This window comes from Macrobrachium rosenbergii, chromosome 47, assembly GCF_040412425.1.
Source record: "Macrobrachium rosenbergii isolate ZJJX-2024 chromosome 47, ASM4041242v1, whole genome shotgun sequence".
Lineage (NCBI taxonomy): Eukaryota > Metazoa > Arthropoda > Malacostraca > Decapoda > Palaemonidae > Macrobrachium > Macrobrachium rosenbergii.
Genome location: NC_089787.1, coordinates 6,018,796 through 6,026,295, shown reverse-complemented (window position 1 = coordinate 6,026,295; position 7,500 = coordinate 6,018,796).

Genomic DNA, 7,500 nt, shown 5'->3' with positions numbered 1-7,500 from the left:
CCAATTAGGGAGAGGCTGGCTAGCACGCTGTTGGCCCAGCGTTCAAGTCTCCGACCTGCCAATGAAGAATTAGAGGAATTTATTTCTGGTGATAGAAATTCATTTCTCGTCATGATGTGGTTCGGATTCCACAATAAGCTGTAGGTCCCGTTGCTAGGTAACCAGCTGGTTCTTAGCCACGTAAAATAAGTCTAATCCTTCGGGCCAGCCGTAGGAGAGCTGTTAATCAGCTCAGTGGTCTGGTTAAACTAAGATATACTTAACTTTTTTTGTCGTCAACGGACTTGTTGAAAATCAACTGTATACAGCGGAAAATAAGAGGAAAAAGAAAGGGTCGAACTTATGGGAGGTAAATGAAACTCAAAAACAAAGTGGAAGCGGTACGGGAAGGGTTGGGTAAATTGTATGAGCTTATCCAGACGATGATCAAGAATCAAATACCTGTGAAGTGGAGACAAAAATTTGGAATGTTGCTATTTTGTGTCATATCAGAAAAAGGAGACTTGTTGAAGTGTGAGGTTTGAAAAAACCAGAGGTACCTCACGGATATTGATGAAACAGAATTATCAGTTTTTAAAATAAAGAAAGAGATTAAACAAGAAGAGGAAGGAGTCTCACCTCAACACCCGCAGGACACCTGAGGCAGTCGCAGACTCTCTCAGCAGTGGTGAATGAAATCACCTGAAAGAAAGTCATTGATACCAATAAAAAAAAAATCAAATCAAAAGTAAAATAATGGCGATATGGTTCCAAAGCAAAAAAAAGAAAGAAATTAATAAAATAAATAAATAAATAAAGAACTATTCTGAGAAATGCTGACAATTCATGGAATTTCAATGAAATTCACGAAACACTGAGGTGGAATTTTTTGTTTAGTTTTTGAGTAAAAATAAACTTACAAGTCGTTTAAAATAAAGAAATAAATATTACGGCTATTGAAAAGTTCCCAAAATGTCATTGGGGTTGAAGAACAGAATATCATTATATATATATATATATATATATATATATATATATATATATATATATATATATATATATATATATATATATATATATATATATATATATATATATATATATATATATATATATATATATATATATATATATATATATATATATATATGTGTGTGTGTGTGTGTATATATACATATACCTCCTTGTCTAAACGAACTATAACCAAAGTTGTGAAATACATTATCAAAACCTCAGTGCAGAAAAGAAGCAACGTAGCATTTGTCGATAAGTTGCTGTAAGTACCAAATAGGTGTCATGAGTTCTATGATAGAATTAACGACATGCAATACCAGAAATTGGGGCATAACTGGGGCACACTTTGTACAGGAGAGCTACCTTGAGAAAATCTGGGAAAGACCACTGGGTCACAATGCTCTCCTAATTCTTGAAGAGAAAACTGCAGAAGAATAACATCCACTCAAATTAAAACGGTGTTCATAGTTTTACAGTCTCAAAATAGCCTATCAATCGGCCATTACGTTTAATGGTTTCTTAATCAATCTATTGAAGGAAAATTAACGTATCAATCACTCTGGAATATAATGCCGGTGTTCGACTGATAATTATTTAAAAAACCAAACGAATAACTGAAAAATGAGAAACAAATGAGCATCGAGTGTGTCAGTGACTAGAAGATTCATTAAATAGACGATAATGAGATCAGCGTCGCCGTCGGATCTTTTAATGGATTTATCACTGCCAAGTCAATTAGTTTATGTCAAATGGGACTATGAATTAATTAATTATATTCTGCAATATCCCTCTAAGGAGAAAGGTTTCTCTCTTGCACTCTAATTATCCGTCTCCTTCTACAAGCGTGTAGCTGTATGAAGTTCCATGTAGGGACTTATAAAAGAATCATCACACTTACTGGCGAAATGCAGGTCGCTAATTTCTTGAAATGATTATAGAAAACGTAATGTAACAGAACCGGTTCTCATAAATTTTTATCATGGAGGCATTATGAAAATTATTTTTTTTCTTCTTAAACTGGGTGGCTTTATTGTTGAAACTGTTAAGCAAATGAATAAAAATGTGGTTTTATGAATAACGGGGAGAGCTTGTATAAAGTTTACTATCTTAATTTGTGTACATGTTTCCGTGGGTATTTGTGTATATATATTATATGTGTAGTTTTATGTTTCTGCGTAAGTGTATGAAGTTTTATATGTATTCGTCAATATGTAAACGCATCTAAATATTTGACTGTATATAATTATTTGTATTCCTTTCCTTATATGGAGGCATTCATCTAAATCTTTATACGTATGTTTTAAACTTGAAACTTAATACTTTATCGACATTCTTTTTTTATATTTTCTCTTCAAAGTACATTGTTTATCCTTGTAATGCGACTAGAGAGGACTTATAGGTCATCCGATTTTTTAACTCTCAGAGTCCGGGCTAAATACATATTAACCCCTTGTGGACGGGTAACGTACAGATATGTTTACTTATAGCTTTGGGGGAAATTCCGGGTAATATACATATATATGTTCAAGATCTCACGCCATACATTTTGAATGAATTTTGCAGGACAAGTTCTCAGGTCACTTCCATGGGCCATAAATGACTCAAGGAATTTTTATGGCAACTATAATAGCTAACTGGCACAGTAGAGAGAGTTCAGTTTGCCTTGAGATGTCGTAGGGAAATGTCCAAAATTCCCATCCAATGACATCTCGTAAATATTTTACAATAAATATACTCAGAATCTGTTACTGATTTTAGTTCTAATCTGTTATATTGTGTGAGCTGTAATTACAATTTAAAGAAAAAATAATTAAAAAAACACTTATAACTTGGTAAAATTAGCATATTCACTTGCAACTTCCCTGGAAGGTACAGATATTTTTTTAGATTTTTTTTCTAATACCATGTGCATATGCATATATTCCTCTTTCCATTCTGAGTTTTTTTTTTTTTTAAATTAGCCACCCTTAAATTTAGCCCGACCTATGGGTGTGCTTAATATGTATTTAGCCTGGACTGTGAGGTTTAACACATTAATGGAAAGAGGATGGTATACATTGTGCACATGGTATAAGAAAAAAATTGTAAAAAGTTTTCTGTACCTTCCAGGGGAAGTTGCAAGTTAATGTTTCCAACCCTGTGAAGGCCCGCTTTTCCAGAACGCAGTTGTAAAAATATGCTAATTTTACAAGTTATCTGTGTTTTTTCTAATATATGTATACTTTTTTACGATTTATGGCACCTGAAACATTTATTCCTGCAAAATTCGTTGAAACTGTATGGCGCAAAATCTTGAACATATATGTATGTTACCTACCCCACCACAAAGCTACAGTATATGTAAACCTATATGTACTTTACCCATCCACAATTTGATCGGATTATGTTTGGAATCGGTTGCAACTTAGTTTGTTTCTGGTAAGAGTGGAATTGCAAGATTGTTTCACAGTTTGTTTCTGGTAAGAGGAATTGCAAGATTGTTTCACTATTATTTATTTTATTAACCGTTGTTCTACGTTTAAATGATTTGCGTCTTCTAATGTACAAAAGCTCTCTACTTTAATCAGTGCACATTGGAAATGTGTAACAATCACAACAAAGTACTTAGTGACTCAGAAATTTATTTTTGAGAAAAATTGAGAAACTTGCACTCATTTGTTGATTAGTTCCAGTATATATATATATATATATATATATATATATATATATATATATATATATATATATATATATATATATATATATATATATATATATATGTATTTATGTAAAATGTAAACACAAGCAACACACACACACACACACACACACACACACACATATATATATATATATATATATATACATATATATATATATATATATATATATATATATATATATATATATATATATATAAATATGTATATATATATATATATATATATATATATATATATATATATATATATATATATATGCGTGCGTGTCTGCATGTACGATTAAAGAAGCGCATGCATAGCGTGTGTGTGCATTTTCCTCATTTGGAAGAACTGATGGATGAAGTGTGCTGTCTTCCTGGTTCTCAACAAACAAATCGGGATGAGGTTTTGTGTGGTTGTGCTTATGACGTACTAAAACATTGTAATTATAATGATAGTACTAACAGTCAACGAAAGTTCATCACCTAATAATCCACTTTTCCTTGGGGAGCTTTTTCCGTTGCTTCGATAAAGGAGAGATGGAAAAAAAAAGAAAAAAAAAAAAAAAAAAAAAGAGGGGAACGTCAGTGGCCTCAAAGGCTCCTCTCAGCCGCCGTCGTATTTCAGAGATAACTGTTTTGGCCTGACACTATCACATAGTATGGAAGGGAGCCAAAGGAGGTGATGAATGTCCCTCGTAGCTATTTCTTCCTTGCTTTAATGGCTCGTGCTTTATATAACATTCCCTTATCAGGTAGAGAGATTGGGGAGGGGGAGAGGGGAACTACTGAGCTAAATTACAAAATAGTTTTCTGGAGAACACATCAATGATATGCTGTGGTATGCTCAGACTACCTCCAACTCAGTGTTTAGTTGATTTATAAAGAATCATTCCACAATATATATATATATATATATATATATATATATATATATATATATATATATATATGTTATATGTGTGCAGTTTTTTTTTGTTTTGCGTTGCACCACATATGAATGACTCTCTTCTGTTGACTTTCATTTGATAGTAACGCAGGGGACTTGTCAAGTTAGGTTGAAATTGTCTATTAATATTTTCTAATTTTCAGGAGGGGTAAGTATTCACCGGGCACGGTTTTTCATAAGTTTTATTACACTAAACTATTTCACACGGCCAGCCACACTGGACTTAGAAATTTCTTGATGTTAAGAGAGGAGCGAGTGACACAATCCTACCCAATTTGGGTTTCAAGTAACTCTGGCTAAAAATTGATCAGAATGAACTCTGACCTATGTTGAATAAAACCCGCCTCCTTGAGGACGTCTACTTTACTCTTAATGGTTCAATCTTAACTCCCACTTTTGGCAAGGACAAATCAGGTCAATTTTGCTGACCTTTTCACTTCTTAGTCTATCCTCTAACTCCTCCTTCCTTTCCCACATCTTGGAGGTTTGTTATGGTTAGTCTTCAATTTACTTGGTCCCATGGCTCATCATTTTAAACTATCAACATCTGTCTCTCTCTCTCTCTTTCATAATCCTGATCAGTGAATCTCATACTTATTCACTGCATAATATATATATATATATATATATATATATATATATATATATATATATATATATATATATATATATATATATATATATATAGATTTGTGTGTGTAAAAAGTGTGTATATGTAATTCTGAAGCAAAAAGAGTGAATGCGCATTGGAACCGAGAAAACGAACAATTAATTTCTTTTCATGAGCGTTGTGTAAGCATTCCAGAGAAAATGGAATGGAATATAAAATTTAGGCTAAAGGCCAAGAGCTGGAACCTAAAAGGTCATTCAGCGCTGAAATGGAAATTGGCAGTAAAAGCGTATTAAAGGTGTAACAGGAGGAAAACCTCGCCGATGCACCATGAAACAAATATTAGGAGAGGGGGGAAAGTAACATGCAAGGAAGAGAATATGAATGGAAGTTCAGTAAAAGGAACGGAAGTATTTGCAGACAAGGGGCTGAAAGGACGCTGCAAAGAACCTTAAGTACTGCCTACAGTGTACTAGCGGCACTACAGCCTTACGGGTATTCCAGAGAAAATAACACAATCAAAAGAAAGCAGATACATTGTCATGGAATGAAAGTTGGCAAGCAGCCTAAACGATTGTTTACTTTATTCTTAAACATACAAACGTCTCTTGTCTTGTTTTTTGCCTTTTTACGCATTTCGCATTTCGTTATCATAATATTTTTTCTTTCTACATATTTCAGCGTTTTGCTTTGATGATCAGAAACGATAAGAAATGCACATATGAAGGATATAAAACCTAGTTAAGAAATTAATGAATAGCGCTTACATTTCCCGCAAGAAACAAACTAATAATAAACACAAGATTGATCATAATAGTGATAAAGATAATAATAATAAAATGTCAGAAGCTGGCTGCCTGAATTTTGATTGAACAACAACCAGTTAAAAAACAAAAGAATTACACACCTTTCTTGTGAATGAGAAATCAGAAGCAAGATGTGATTAATATATATAATTTTCATATCTTTATAATAATTGTTTTTATTTTTAATCTTCCATCGAGAGTTCAAACTCCATTTTCCAAGGGCGATTAAATCCCATTCTGGAATCTAGACGTAAGAAATCACGACCTTTCAATTCCAGGATAATTTCCCTGGAATTCTGGAATCAGCTGCAAGGTCTTTCTTATTCAAATAAGGAAGAGAAATCTGCTCAGATTTCCAGTTCATATTTCTTGTAATGGGTTCCCGGTAAAGAGATTAGGCGACCCAGATTCTCGAATTTTCGTACTGAGAGGAAGATATTACATTTGGTGTTTTAAAGGAGAGAGGTCCATAGCTTTTTCTGATATGGGGAGCCTTGCAGTCAGATGAAATTCAATTTCATCCTGCGAGTATTTTAGATACTTTTGTTTACACGAGGAAAAATAGAGTTGACTAATTCCATTTCATTGCTTCTCTCCTTAAGGTGACACAACTAATTAAAATGAGAGAGAGAGAGAGAGAGAGAGAGAGAGAGAGAGAGATTCGTTCTTCATATTAACATAATTGGTAAAGAGTGAAATATAATGCGTAATTGCTGATCAACTCGGCGGATCTTTAAATGCTCTATAGTAGTTTTGCTTATGCCATTAAAGCTGTCATTGCGTTTTTAAATACCTTTCAGATTATCCTTGGTATGGCCATACCAAAAACAGTTTACATCGCAATGAAAACAGAGCACGTGCCTCTTTCCAAAGCTGGAAAAGATTGTCTTGAACCATAAAGACAACCAGAATATACAAAGAGATCAAAAGGACGATTCATTTAGTATAATGAATTCGATATTAAGCGATGTTTGTGGGTTAATGCAAGGTAATGCGTGTGTAAATGACAAAAATTCTTGATCAGCCAAGTGTTATAAAGTTCCTTGTCAGTTATCATGATGCTCAATGGGTAAGAATCTGACTCGTAAAGTCCCGGTGATCAATATAAAACATTGGACCGAAGCCTAAGGTTGTAACTAACATATATTGGGACAGGCTGCTCTCTCTCTCTCTCTCTCTCTCTCTCTCTCTCTCTCTCTCTCTCTCTCTCTCTCTCTCTCCTTACTAAAATGAAGTCTATATTACAGTCTGCTGCAGAGGTCCTATTACCAGCAACCCTTGTTTCCCGTGATAACGGCGGTATCGAAATACAAGATACAAGTCAGGGAATAACATGAGGTCAGACGACCGAAATCCAGACAGCAGCTCCTTCTCAACGAAGAACGAAATCAATATCAGTTCTGACTGCCTTTACGACACACACACACGCATACACACACACACACGCATAAACACGGCAGAA